This window comes from Dermacentor albipictus, chromosome 7 (genome assembly GCF_038994185.2).
Source record: "Dermacentor albipictus isolate Rhodes 1998 colony chromosome 7, USDA_Dalb.pri_finalv2, whole genome shotgun sequence".
In the NCBI taxonomy this organism is placed as follows: domain Eukaryota; kingdom Metazoa; phylum Arthropoda; class Arachnida; order Ixodida; family Ixodidae; genus Dermacentor; species Dermacentor albipictus.
The window spans coordinates 83,706,328-83,720,004 of record NC_091827.1 but is presented as its reverse complement, the minus strand read 5'-3'; the positions used below and the strand labels follow the sequence as shown (position 1 = coordinate 83,720,004).

At 46.6% G+C, this 13,677-nt stretch overlaps 1 protein-coding gene across 3 annotated transcripts in view; it reads right to left on the bottom strand.

Annotated features, from left to right (window-relative positions):
- LOC139048040 (sulfotransferase 1B1-like) overlaps nt 1-13,677 on the bottom strand; it is a 362,107-nt gene that overhangs the window by 313,660 nt on the left and 34,770 nt on the right. The window contains exon 1 of one of the 3 annotated variants that reach the window (XM_070522421.1): nt 76-509. The exons of the other annotated variants lie outside the window; for them this stretch is intronic. The gene's annotated coding sequence lies outside the window, so the exon portion shown is untranslated. Of the gene's footprint in view, nt 1-75; nt 510-13,677 lie in introns of those variants that run through there. 3 annotated transcript variants of the gene reach the window in all.

The window sequence follows — 13,677 nt, the reverse complement described above, 5'->3', positions numbered from 1 at the left end:
ACGCAGTGCGGCGTTCACACGGTCGGAACGATGACCCCGGTAAGCAAATAAAAGCCACTGTGCGACCAAACTCACGTTGACGGGCCCGTCCCTCAGCCTCCGAATGGAACGAAGCACTCCATGGGACGAAGACCGTTTCACGTTCCACTTAACGCGGCACAAGGGCGATGACGAACGTCGTGGCACCTCCTTCGCTTTCACACGATTCGCCGGTCGATCCGATGGCGGGCAAGTCCGCTTCTTCGAAGTCCGCGGGCCGCTTCAGGCGACTCGCGGGAACGATGATGGGGCGTTCGTTGCAGTAGGGAATGGCGGCGGGCACAGAGAAAAAATACACGAACGTGTACGCACAATCAAAGGAGCGGGGGGGGAATTTGGCACTGGCCCGATGGCTGCCTTCGGCTTCCCGAGCACCCTATTGGCTCGCGTGGGCCGGCTCAGCCAATGGGAGTGGCGCGCGCAGCGTCACTTCGTCGTCGTCGGCCCCGTCGGCTCGCGATGCGCCGACTGACGCTACACGCCGATGCGACGCTGGCCGTGATCATGCGGGAATAGGAGGAGGGGAGGCCGGTTCCGGTTTCGTTTTCACGCCGCAGCTGTCACTCTGCTCTCGTCGTTCTAGATCAGCACAGCAATGCTTAAATGGGAGCGGTGCGAGCCAGATCTTCCTCATTATTCCGCACTCGTTGCAGCGATTGCATTCACCAGTTGAAAACTACCGCCGGAGTAGGTAGGCGGTGCACAATAAAGGTATTTTCAGCTTCTGGGCACCCGTGAGCGATGCATATGCAAAGCGTGCGGCCGTCACATGCCCCAGTCGACAACCAGATACAGCCCTTCGCGATGTGCATGAAACAGGAACTGTCGTGGAATTAAGCGGACTGAAAACTGGCCAGGATGTGTTGTGAGACCTTTAGAAAAATGAAATGACCACAGTTTATAGTGATAGAATCCAATACGGCGTTCGAGATTTAAGTATGAACAATAATTTTCAATTGGCAAAGAAAGCCTCAAAAACCAGTATAAGCGGCGAGGCCTGGCGGTGAAATCTTGGTACTGCGGATGTATTCCATGGGCTTACTGTACGTAAGTAGACTGTTATTAAATACAGTACAACTATTGCTTAATATCGCCGCTGGTATATTATTAGACGCTCGCACTTTATTCTATGCTTCGGAAATCATGAGTGCATGCATGGCTATGGCAACACGCTGAACTGCGTATCACGTGTAAAAGCGTCGGTTAGCTTTCGATCCTGTTGGTTTCGTTTTGACAAGCTAAATACGAAAGCAGTTGGACAGGAAAACACGTGGCTATTATCGCAGAAGTACTTTGACAATTCGGAAAGCATGAATCGCAAGAACATCGACTTGATAAACAAAATAATACTTTCTCACAGTTACGGCCGCATCTGTCGTCTGCCTCTCCCTAATACCGGCGTGCAATCGCTATCGAGCTCACCTATCACCGTTTTCGAGCGGTCACCGCCTCCAGTGACCGACTACATCGTTACCGCAGATCAAAAAAACGTTCAACGGCGTTTTCCGCGTTAGCACTTCATGATTAGACAATCTGACCGATAAGCTTTTCATTGCACTAAAAGAAACTGATACCATGAACATTGATTGTCAGTCCCTTTAATGGGGGATGCTAAGCTGAAGAGTGAACTTTTACACCACTCCACCAACTTTGATAAAATTTTGAGGGGTGGTTTAACTTCTTGTCATTGGTATGCATTCCAAATACCAGCGTCCTAGCGCAAAGAGAAAAAAGTTATTGGTGTGAAAGTGAGCAATCTTGTGTGCGAAATTAAGAAAATTATTGTTTACAAAATAATAAGGATATACAAATTCTTTGGGATAAGATACCTTCTAGATGGTCTATAATGCAGGATAAAGCCAGTTGCGCGTTATTTATGTAATTTCTGTAAAATGTCACCACTCTGAAAACGACGATTATCTTTTTCGCTGTCATTATACATTAAATATTTGCTAAATTTCATATGTCGCGAAAGATGTACGAATCTAAAAAGTACTTTAATATATTCCTCACAATATTTCAGTCTAGAAACAGCCTTGGAAGCAGCTTTTGGTGAAGCAGTTTGGAAATGATACTTTTCTTAAGGCCTTTGCAAAAGAAGTGCGAACAGAGTGCGACTCCCACGCAACTGTTCAAAGATTTCGAACATGACATTATTTCTCATGATCGCAAAAAAATTAATCAAGGTGGTGATTGCTGCATAGGTCAGGCTCTCTTTCGGGGTTTCTTGTAAATCTGACGACTTTCCATGACAATGTGGGCCCAGAAACGGTGTTACCAACGCCTTGATTGCTGTAACTTTCACGAAACGGTACCCGCTGAGCTCCGGCGTTTCTTCGCTCTCGCCGCCAGAATCATGAGCCTGGCGAAGTAGCGCGACCTTCATTTCAAATGTTGTCAGTTGGCACTCATTACCTTTGGCAGAACCAGTAGTTTCCACAGATGGCGAACCATCAGCGGAGCTTGAAGAGTTCGCTTTGATCACCGGCGGTAGGCACGGGCCTTGCGATTGCACAGGCAGACGCTCCTCACTTGAAAGCGGTCGCCCACTTTAGGCATCCCACTGCTGGGGTGGGTTTACGCTTTCTGAAGCTTCTCCGTGTCGGCAACTTCGTTACGGGCATCTTCCGGTAAAGCCACCAATCCCCCGCTCATTGCAACAAAGTCGTAGGATGAAGAAAAGATGCGCGCAACCAGCGCTGAACGCATCCAAAACGAGAGAGACGCCGAGTGCCGCGAAAACTGCGTCGGGTGGTCACTAGGCGTGCTTCCGCCAATCCGATTTTTGGTTTCGGTTTTCCAGCCACTCCGCAGTTGCCGCAGCCAAATATATGCGTTTTATTTTGTTTTTCCTTAGCGTTACGGTGTGCTCTCGATGGAAGGTCTTCCGTGACTAAAAATCGCGAAAAAAACTTTCTAAAGTGAGCATTCTCTTCGCGTTCCGTTTCTTGCCCACTATGCGGCCGCGTCTGGCAAAAGAGCGTTCAGAGTCGGGCATCACGTGGCACTAGCGGGTAGCGCCTCCACGGTAGAAAGCGCGGCCTCGTCATCCTGCTAACCTGGCACGCAGAATATCTGGCCCAAATACCACCCGACATTTCCGCAGGCAATACTAACGCGTATTGACATAAACAAATCACCAATGTAGCCCAGGACGAAGAGACATTGCTTGTTCTCGGTGATTCCACTACGATCCTTGCAACTTTCGCGGGAGCAGACCTCGATGTTCGGATGTGGAGCTCTGTGGAGGCTGCAGGGCATGCAATTATCCTGGCGGATTGTCTGCGTCGTTATTGTTCTTGTGTTTAAGCACTGGCCCATACACACTGCGGATTATCGGCCGAGAAGCAGGTGGTTTCACGTGCGTTTTTATTAGGATTGTACCCTAATAACATCTTGCATAGCACAGCATGAGTTATGGAAGGATAAATTTAGACATTGGACGGAAATAAATGCTGTAAACAATTTTACTTAAAATAATTTAACGTCGAGACATAAAACGTGTGAAATAATTGATAATTTTGGAAATTCAACGAGGTCACCTTTCTGTGTCCCTAATAAAATTGGGAATTTCGAGCAAGACGTACCTGTGGCTTAATCTCAGCGAAGTTGCCTCCAAGAGAGAGAAAGGCTAGCGAATATTTTAATAGCCCAATCTGTCGAAATTATATTTTAAAATTTCTGTATTTGTCTTAAGTATCTGCGGCATGAGAGGAAAGAATGCGCGATAGGTTCGTTCTCATAACCATCTTAATCTTCCTTTTCTCATTTTGTTTGTCTTATCCTTTTTTCTTCTTACATCAAAAATGCTTAGAACGGCCAAGCTGGCGATCCTCCCTACGTTTTTTTCCTCCTAATAAAGCCTATCTATCTCTCACTCTCTCTCTATCTCGGCGCCGGAGAATAGTGTTTTGGTCGAGGCGCGAGGAGTGCCTCACAATTTGCGTGCCTCATAATTGGCTGTTAGTTGCTGGCTGCCGAGTATGCCTTGCCGCGTATGCAACAACTTGAGTCGCGGTGTATTTGCCGCTGCCTGGATAGACAACTTGGCTCCTTTGGGAATGCGCAACTGGGCATCTGCCACAGAGCATAGTAATATTCTTGGTCGAGCCCCCCTGGGGTCAACATGGACAAGCTGATCAAGAGGCCGCCAAAAAGGAAGAAGTCTGCCACGGAAAACTGGAGAAGGCAGCTATAGAGAAGTGAGCAATCGGTGCCTAAAGCAGCCGAGTGTGCCGAAAGAAATTAGGTAAACAAAATGGAACCAGAGCGTGCAACTTGGGCAATCCCCCTCAGTGGGTATGGGCCACTCGGAGAGGAAAACCGAACAACCTACCAGTATCGAACGGAAACCGCTGAGCTACCGAGAAGTGAAGAAAAAGAAGTGCAGTGACGAAAATTCAGCGAATATCAAATAAAAATTCGCTCATCACAGATTCAAACATGCGTGGAATCCACCGATATTATCTATTTATTTAAACATTTATTTACTTATTTATTTATTTATTTATACTTGGCCAGTTAGACAGGTTGGGTTTATGTAGACATTGAAATTCCCCGTCGCACGCGCATGTTGCCGGCAATTGCGCCACTCGAACGCCTCTACCTGGGGCTAAAGCCTATTCCAACGGTAGGCAGCCGCTGATCTACGTGCTCTCCTTTCATGCTGTCTTTCTTTCCCCTTTCCCCCTTCCCGACGTATAGGGTAGCCAACTGGGTGATACCGTGGTTAACCTTCCTGCCTTTCCTTCTCTCTCCCTTTCTCATCCAGTAGTTGAACCTTGCACTGAATCACGCAAAGACGCGGAACTGAACCCCGTGGCATCTAACCGTGAGCAAGGTCCACCAAGGGTCATCATCTCGCAACATTAGTAAACATCGCACATGTGCGCATCTCTGATTCGCAGCTTTTTTTCATTCCATTCTCTTCCTTTCCAACGTCTCATAATTCTGCGTGTCACTTTTGTTTCTTATTTTCCTCGAGTACTAATCACTGTCATTGAGAAAGTCCGCCCGGTCTGCGTGGCCATTGCCCCTCGAGGGTAAACATGCGTGGACGCTTACCAAGGACACGCCTAATTTCGCAGTACTTGTCCCCGCATTCTTTCTCTCTCTCTCTCCCCCCTCTCTTTATCACTCCCACTTTCTTTCCCGTGCTTGCCATTGTAAACATATTGCATATATTGCATAAAGCATATTGTAAACATGCACCACGCACACAAGACCACTTGAGACGAAGAGAGAATAGCATCTGCCCATTTGCATACGCTTACTTATGTCAATGGTATGCTCGGTTAAAGGCAGTAGTGATACTTCCCGCCTCTATTTGTTCCTTTCACTGCTCCACAGTTCCAGTGGTGATGGCTTTATTAATAAAAGTAGGAGCCGTGTGTTAATGCGGCTGATTTTCTCTCCGTCTCCGTCTATGATTCATCAATTCGTTCCAAAAATGCCCACTTTCAGTGAATCATGTTCTGCTGCCCTTTCTGACTGCGCTGGAAACCCCGCTATTATTTTCCCCGTCATGGCTGTTTTCCGCCATATCGTATTTTCGTTCCGCTGTATCAGATGAGGGAACTTTGACACTCATTCGTGAGGACAAATCCAGCGCGACACCTGAGCAGACAAACACACAACACACTCGGGAGCTTTGCACCATGATCATTACACTGACTGGACGTGTGTTATTCGTCTTTCTGCCAACGGCTGTTGGCCTATAGTCAATCAACGCGAACCAGATGTCACACTCTCGCAAGTAATTAAATGATTTGCTGATGACGTTTTAATAACCTCCAAAACCAACACCCGCAGTATGAGAGGCGCCGTAGTTTGCGGCTACAGATTAATATTGAAAGGCGTATCTACACCGTATCTTCGGCTCCACTGCTTACTCTAAACCCAGGCCCGGTACCCCGAAACCCAAGAAAAAAGAAATCAGCGGAATCTGATTGAACGGAAGTTATGTCATAGATGTATGGCGTCATGTTAGGCTTCGGCGTGCGTCTGCTGCAGTTGCGGCTGCTGTGTACACGCGTTGTGGGAAGCGTAATCTTTGTGTGCGCGTGTAGAAGTAAAGACTACGGATATATATATATATATATATATATATATATATATATATATATATATATATATATATATATATATATATATATATAAACGAAGACGCTTTAATCATCGTCGGAAGAAGACGATGTTCTGGTCTTCGCGCACTGTCTACCATCTTTTCAGCTGCTATAATTATTGTAAATATCCTGTAAATACCCAGTGTAGTTTGCTACCCAGTGTAGGGTAGGAAAACGGATACTCTTCTCGTTGACCTCCCTGCCTTTCCTGTCCCTGCTTTCTCTCTCTCTCTCTCTGTAAATACACGTCTGCCTGTTTTTAAACCCGTAACAAATATATATATATATATATATATATATATATATATATATATATATATATATATATATATATATATATATATATATATATATATATATATATATATATATATATATATATACACACACATATATATGCACACTCACGTCGTCTTGTGTCGCAATTCCGTATAGCGCGCGTTAGACTGACGTGTAGTCCGTGTTGCGCGGACAACGAGTCGTCATCGCGACACATCTGCTGGCCGCTGTTAAGCGCGCACATGATGGGTTCAAAGTGCGCAATCTCCCCATATATCGGGAGAGTGTTCAATACCGGGCCATGGTCGGCCCAGTGTTTCGCTATCTCCGAGATCGGGCCACATTTTTGGCCACGGACGGACGGACGGACAAAATTTTCGAACCAGCTCCACCTGTAATGCTACGCATTAAAAGGCTGGCAAGCGTCAGTGGTCTTAGGCGATTCATTATAATAGCTTCTCGACATTTAGTTTCCCACAGAGTATTTGTATCGCGACGTCCCGACGCAGAAGGGTTGCATGGTCCCAATGGGGGGGGGGGGGGGGGGGGGGGTAGGCGTGGCAACGTTTCGACACTCACCCTGGCTCGCTCGGTCGCCTCCTATGCTGCTATTTGATGTCGGGCCCGATGCAGTAGCCGGAGAAAGTGCCCATACGTCGCCACATCCTTCTGCCACGTGGCCACCTTGTGCGTCGGGACTTTGCGACACACATGCTTCCGGAAAACAAAACTGGTGTAGAGAAGGTATTAAAATAAGTTAGTTAAGGCCTCCGAGGCCTGCGAGCATATTTCTAGGGTTAAGTATAACGAGGGCCCAATTTCGCACACAATTAACAAAAAGCAGTTAGGCGACTTTTCGCTTTGTTTATAGCGTTAGATGCGAAATATCAAATAAGCTAATCGAGGAGCGAGGACGCAACGCGTAACAAAAGAAGAGATAAGATATGGGATATAAAGTATGTGGGGAAAATGTGGACCATATGAAAGGCAAGGATAACGAAGCACCGATAACAAAGGCACGCAGGCACGGTACGACGATTAGAGGTTATTAACTTCACAGGCATGTACATGTATACGTCACACCAACATCTTGCACAAAGCCGAATGATTTACAGCATTGTGTTTGGGTGATTGCGGCGATAAATTTTCATAAGAAGTTAGTGACGCCATATGAACTCACCCAGAGGTTAAATAGTAAGACGGAAGCGATGGAAACCAGTTCGCGAGTGGGAGATTGGAATTTTGTTTAAGAAGTAATCCTAAGTTTCCGCGCTTTCGAAATGAACATGAAATGCGCAAACGTCTTCCTCCGGCAGCAGCTTAACAATTTTTGCTCGCAAAAGAAAAAAAAAAGAAGATTAAAGGGGAACAATCAAGCACAAAATTCTTGTATCTCCTGCGAACAGGCCTGTTTATTTTTGACGAGAAAATGATGCGCGTTAAGGCGCTTGTAATTAGGTTTATTCAACTTCAACTTGGATGGACCGACACCAGCTTTCACACTCGTGACTGTGAAGAAGCAACCTCACGTTTTCTGTGCATCTGCCCACCCTTATACCACGGGAAGGCAAGTGTTGTATACAATATCATGGACAATGGACAACCGGTCACTGTGAATGTAAAATAGTACTTTGACAGTGGCCGCAACGAACGTTGTCACTAAAGGAAGTCACAGTACTTGTTCGCTCCCTGTGATCTACGGTGGTCTGCGAGATTAGACTGCGATAGTGACGTGTGCCACTTAAATTTTGTGCGCCAATTCCCATTTCTGTAGCCACCTCTCTCTCTTCCTATCCCTTAAAACCCCATTTCCTTTTTCTCCCAGGCAAGGTAGCAAACCAGACATTTTTCCTCTCTTTCTCTCAACTTAGTCTTCAATTGACTGGCAAATTGGACGAGCACAAGTGTGCGATATTGACGAATAAACGTATATTGACCTAATATATAAGACGTGCCAGAAAAAAGAGCCCAAGAGCATGCACATCTTCGTTCGACTCCTTGCATGTATTTTTTACCACAGCATTGCTTTCAGTCTCGTTCAAAAATAACTCAGAAGTGATTACGCATGATATTCATATTCGATTTAAATTCATGCGCATGCGGAGCTCTTTGGAAAAGGTTTAAATGGGCATTTTTGCCGGTGACCTTCGTAAAAATTTATCCTAATTTAACCAAACCCATTCTGTGGTCACACATGAAGAATATCATGGTCGAAGTGCGTTTTGAAGTACAGAGAATCGGCACGAAAAGTCAGGATGGAACATCAACATGGCATCAACCACCCCACAACCTGAGTTCAGTACTAGCGATAAAAAAAAGATGCAAATTCTGGGGCCTTACGAGCCCAAACCACGATCTGATTATGAAACACGCCATAGTGCACGACTCCGGATAGATTTTCACTTCCTCTAGGGTACTTTAGCGTATGTCGAATTAATTATGTAAGAGTGTTTTGTATTCCACCGCCGTCTGAATGCGGCTGCCGAGGCCAGGATAGAACCCGCAACGTACCTACAGCTCAATAGCTGACCGTCAGAGACACTGAGCGTGTGAAAGATTTTACAGCGAAGCTGTTAGGCTTTCATTGGTCGCCATTTTTCGTGTCAGCGTCCATGGGTAAAAATGTGGGCCGATCCCGGAGGTAGCGTGATACCGGGCTGAACCACGGCGGAGGCGAAGCAGGCTTCAAGCAATCAGCAAAGCGATGCGAAAAGTGCATACAATCTTTCGAACCAAGCGTGCGACATACGGAAGAGCATTCCTTTCAGTAAATAAAAGGCCCAAAACAAGCATCCGGAGCACATAATTGATGACTAGGGCGCGAGAAACTCATAAGGCCGTTCTCGATAGGCCTAATCGTTTCGATATGGGCCCTCGGTACTAGAGGTCCTGTGTTCGAATCCTGCCGTCGAACATGTTTTATAAATGTTTGTGTATTTATTCCACAGTACACTGTAGAAAATGGCGCGTTTACAAAGTCACGAAGCCGTTTGAAGCCAGAAGGACGAAGTTTAGGCAAATCCATGGACTTCCCATGATTCCTATGCTGGCTGAACCGCCCCGACCGCAACTCTCGTAGCCACTCCCGTTGCAGCACTGCTATGGAAAGGTATGGGGGATGACACTATGGGCACACAACCGTAAGCAGGTGTAGTGGCTTTGCACCAGCTTCACTGGACATGCTTTTTCGCAGGGCCTTGATGGCTAGTCTTCTTTTTTCTTTCTTTCTATTTTACGACAGCAAGCACAAGGAGACGGCTATTTTCTCCATGCACACAGAGATTACTGCTGTCGGCATGTAACCGCGTAGACTAAACAGAAAAATTGTTTTTCTTTCGTGCTTACTTACTAACTTACGCACTTAGTTTTCGTGCAACTTACTAACCGATAATAAACCAACTTTAAAGGTCGTTGTGTTCCAGAGGCATTTTCGTGTCCCAGGTGGACATTCTGTGCGGTGCGCATGACACGTAAAATAGCGTCGTAATGAAGTTACCCACATGCTGATATTTAAGTTCATTCTAACGTTATTCCGCGTGGCAACTCAAGCGAAATAAAAGAAAAGGAGCATGACACGCTTACTGAGCTCGCCTGAAACTACAACCGACAAGGCTGACAGCCAACTCCAGGTGAATGCGCGAGATCGATAGAAAGCGAGTCTGAAATTCAATTACCGTCCGAAAAAAAAATTAATTGTTGGAAAGGCCGACGCACGCCGTTGGCCTAAAATAAGCTGCAATCAGCCCGATGCGTGCTATACACGACCGCAGGCGAACTGACGCTCGCGAATTCCCATGGCCACAGCGCGCGAGTGTATGGTCTACGTGCTGACGTCCCAACTACAGGGTTGCCAACCCTTGTTTTGCTGAAAGCTGAGAAGTGCGTTGGAGGAGCAGAAGCGAATGTCTGAGAGAGGAGGAGGAGGGAAATACTTTATTTGAGGCCAACACTAAGGCCCAGGAAAGAGCGCTTGCTCGAGAATGTGGCGATGAAAGACGAAGGCACCCATTTCTTTTCTGGACATGTTTGTACAGACTAACAACGCAGAAGCTACAGGTGTTTTCGAAAAAGAGTGTAAGACAGTGACATGTGCTTTTTCCCCTTCACTGGCTGGTCACTTCCTTTTTTAAGCTTCCAGATTTTACTCCGGTTTCTGAAGCCGAGCTTTTGGCCATGATTATCTAGCTGCGCTAACTCCCTCGGAATACATTCGCGGCGGTGCTTATCACAAACATTTACGTCTTTTCTTCTCTTACAGTTTCAATAAGTTCACCAGTCTTAAAAGTGTTCCTATCACTAGTTCCCTCGTAGGTAAATCTTATTAGTATAATGCAGTTCAGGTCATTGGGGGTTACGTGTAAACGGGGTGGATGAATGGTTAGCGCTTCTCTGAATAGACCAATTATTCGGATTCTCCCAGTACCGGCGCACATCACAGTAATTACGCATTGGAAATTTTTAGTACGCAGAGATCCCATCGAATCATGAATAACATCATTGACAGAATTCCAACGCCGCAGATTTTCCTGGAAATATCACAATGGGCGACGATTTAGCACTAGGTTACGTTGCTGCATTCCCCCGTTGAACCAATATTTACACAGGTTTTCTTCGGTAATATTGCCCCTACACCGATTATGCCAGAACATATAGATCATTACATTTCAACTATCACCGGTTTATACCACACAAGAAGACTTCTTAACTTGGCTGGAATTTAAATGCTGGAGTATTACTTTATTTTTGTCCTCGGCACTGGGCTTTAGACTCAAGGGTGTCTTCGGCGCCGTGTGTGGTGTCATTCATGCAACAAAACGTATGTCATTGTGTTTGTTACTTTTCTTACAATCGGTAATTTTCGTAAATTTCTTTCATTCTAAATTGTTCAATAAAATTTTTTATTTCATTTAACATATATTCCCCATTCATCCGGTATCAGTTCTCAAGTCCACACTACTCTTTTATTCGCAGTTCTACCTACAAGTTCATTTTTATGAAGTGATTAATCGCGTGCACAACCACCCGATTACTAGTCCATATTCCATCGAGAGTGTACGCGCCATGTTTTTAATCTGGTGCAGACGAGACTTCTCTTTTCTTTTAAATGTCTGAAATACAAAGAGCTATTTAACTTTAGAATGGAAGATGAAAATTTTCCAGATTTTATAGATATTCCCTATGACATTAACCTCCTTTCAAACGCGTTCACATGCGTAATTCAACTACCCGCGCATACGAGTGCGTATTCCTTACCGATGGAACGTTGCGACAGAAAAGATTTCGGCTGTTTGCAAGTGGCACGCGCCTTCAATATGCGCCTATACGGAATAGACCGGGCTTCGAGGAGGAACCTCCAGTGGGTGACTTGCACGAGGCCGACAACCTTGTGCTGCGATCACGCGACGTCGCCATTTTCGGCCGCCATTGTGAGGCCGCCATAGACACGGGCCGGCTCGGTAGCCGGTCGCTTCCCACCGCGTTCCTTGTGTTGTTTCTCCTGCGTTCCTTCACTTACATGCCTGGAAACGGGACGCGCGCATAGACATCGCCTCACGACCTCGGAGAGTATCTTCCGGCAGTGAACAGCATATCCAGATTTCGAACGCCCGGGTACGTGTGTGTTTGCGGCATTTTACATGCGTTCACTAACATTTCCCCGGCATCGAAAATGCCGCACACATAAAAAGACAGCATGTATAATTCATCATGTTTTCCGTGTTACACGTTCTGTGCGTAAGCCAACGCACAACGGGCGATAAAGGCAACAAAAAGAAACGCATCAGGATGACGCAGACAAACCAAGAACATTTTATTGCGATAGCACTTATATGGACACTCCAGGTGCATTTGTGCCGTCTCCGTCGCCATGAGGTTTTGTATGAGCTACAGCGTGTGAGTGTGAGCCGGCGAATGGTGGTTCAATCTCGTGTGCACGAGCGAGGAACGCGGCCAGGATGCGTGCCTTCTCTAGTCGCGCGCGAGGCAGGGGTGGTCAGGCGAAAGAGGAGGGGCGTCCTTCTCCTGCGGCTGCTAGGATGCCTCAATGTCCTCCTCGCTCGCCACTCCGTACAGAGTGGAGACAACCGCGACGTCTACTACGGCGTTAGCCACGCCAATCGCGGACGCCGTAGTAGACGCCTTTGGCGGACGTGGTTGGGACGCGTTGCCGCCGCTCGTGTGTCTTGAAAGCGATCTGCGACGTGGCCAACGTGCGCGCCCGCGTGGGCCTCATCTTCAATGCGATCTGCGATGTTTGCAGAGTGCGCGTAGTGCCGGTAGCTTCGTATACGCTTTGCTTTCGACGTTTCGTTCGCGTTGAAGCGAGAGATGCATCGAGGTCAATTCTCTTGATACTGCGATTCCTCACTCCAGAATTTCGACAGCGAGTTCACGTGCTTATCGAGCAAGATGTGTTCATGTTTACCTGTGCGCGCGTGACACCGTGCTGGTTAATTTAGGTAAAACACGTTGACGGGCTAGTTGGTTTGAATCCATGATAGAATGTGTAAGCGCGACTGAACAAGGACGTAGAAAGAAGCAGACATACAAAGACATCGCTGTATTTGTGTGTCTGTTTCTTTCTACGTCCTCGTTGGGCCACACTTACATATTCTATCATTTTTAATTTAGTTAGTAAGTGAAAGCTTACAAGTTTATACGCCCTATAGAACTACTACCCTTACTTCGTACAGCTATTTACCAGTTTGCTATCGCAATCGGTGCTTCGCCTTTCGGGCGGAACTGCAAATGTTTTCTGTTAGGGAATACATCATGCCAGCAAATTATCAGCACATTCACGTACCCTACTTATCCGGTATTTCTTCGCCTCCTCTCAAACAGCCCATATTCACACCGCTCACATCACGTGGTAATAATGTGCCCTACATACGCGATGTCACCTCACCTCACGTCGCTTAAACGGTGACCGCGCTATCAGCACATTCACGTGCCATACTTATCTGGTATTTCTTCGCCTCCTTTCAAACAGCACATATCCACACCGCTAACATCACGTGGTAATAATGTGCGCTATATACGCGATGTCAGCTCAGCTCACGTTGCTTAAGCGGTGACCACGTCCCTGGCTTTATCTCGAGTCTGAGTCAACGCTATAAAGGTCAGTTTTACGCTTCGTATCGGTTACGTGTTCCCACCTAACGAGTGCGAAAATAACCGCCGCCGCAGGTAGTGGAATTTGCAAGGCACGCGGCCGCAACCAACAGCAGCTGGCATG